The sequence below is a fragment of the Centruroides sculpturatus genome, unplaced genomic scaffold, assembly GCF_000671375.1.
Source record: "Centruroides sculpturatus isolate CEXI.00-Female unplaced genomic scaffold, Cexi_2.0 scaffold163, whole genome shotgun sequence".
NCBI lineage: Eukaryota > Metazoa > Arthropoda > Arachnida > Scorpiones > Buthidae > Centruroides > Centruroides sculpturatus.
In genome coordinates this window covers 817907-819445 of record NW_019384360.1, presented here as the reverse complement: position 1 = coordinate 819445, position 1539 = coordinate 817907, and positions in this window count along the sequence as shown.

The window sequence follows — 1539 nt, the reverse complement described above, 5'->3', positions numbered from 1 at the left end:
ATATATATATATATATATATTATAAGAATAATAAAAAACAAAAAATAATAATAATAATAAATTACAACTTTTGTTCAATCTACCCTGCTGCCAAATGGTGTCAAAAGTGTCGTAGTATAAAAAAAAAAAGTAGGGCACTCAATTGACTGTTTAGTTATGATTAAAACCACCAGATGGAGACACAGTTGGAAGGATGAATCCGAAGACGACGACGAAGAAGAAAGAAATAAAAAAATATATATATATATTTAGTGCAGTCTTAGTGAAAGTGCCTTAAAATATGTTTAAAAATATTTATGAGTAGGAAAATGGCGAAGAGTATTTAATAGCATGTTTCTTTTTTCCATCAAGAGAAAATAAAAAATAAAAAAAAAAACAAGATTATTTATACGCTTTTCAGTAGAAACAAGTTTATCGATAGTGGCTCCATCTGGTGGTAGGGTTAGTGTCAAACCCGAAAAATTGTGCTTCGTAAAGTAGAGACGAGAGGACTCAAGCAAGTTTTTTTTTAAAAAAAAAACACACACACACAAGAAAGAAACTATTATTATTTTTCGTCTAGAATTGTTATTTTATGTGAAATCGTCTTCATTTCGTTGATAGTGAATGCTCAAAACATCAAAAATATTGCAAGAAAATAAATAATAAAAAAAAAAACTTCCATCGGTGAATGTTGTTCCAGCCAATAGAAAAAATTAAGAGAAAAATAAAGTAGAACAACTTCATTCTGGAAAACAACTAAGGAAATTCGTAGAAATTGAATGACAAGATTCCATTGAATGGTTCTTTTTTATTATTTTTTTTTTAATTATTATTATTTTGAAAAATCTGAAAACATTAGCGAAATAAGGCCTAAAGTAGTTCCTACAAATAGGAGAAGTTTAGGCTGAATGACTGTTAAATCTTCATCATTAGAATGTATGTAGAGAAAGAAATTAACGAATGTAGCCATTTGAGTAGGAGGAAAGTTTACTCATTCAAAAAAAAAAAATAATAATTTACTTTCACTTCATTTCCTCTTTTCCGATTTAATTTTCGTTTTATATTGTAAAGACCTTAAACAAATCCGTGGTGGCTTTCTATAATAAAAAAAAAAAAAAAAACGTAGAGGGAATTTATCCTTAGGTAGTATTTATATATAGAAATGCTATCGTACAATTGGCAAATCATGTTAGTTTCTATAGCGATGTCTATAGTATAGCCACCATAATTTTTCTATTACGACATCGCGTGCCATAAAGCAAAAAAAAGGGATGAATGGATCCATGATCTTGATCATCATCTCCTCTATATTTTGGCTTCCGGTTTTTATGTTCTTTTTCTTTTCTTCTTTAAATATTAAACTATAGACAGATTATATACACAACATATATATATATATATATGAAGTGAAAATGTTACTAAAATTTGTATAATTTTGTAGAGAATTTTTTCATCTTTTGTAGATATGTCGCCAGTCTGTGTATAAAACAGTAAAGGAAAAAAAAACTCTTGGAATTTTTAACCGATTTTTTAATTTTTTTAGGATGAAAATTAATC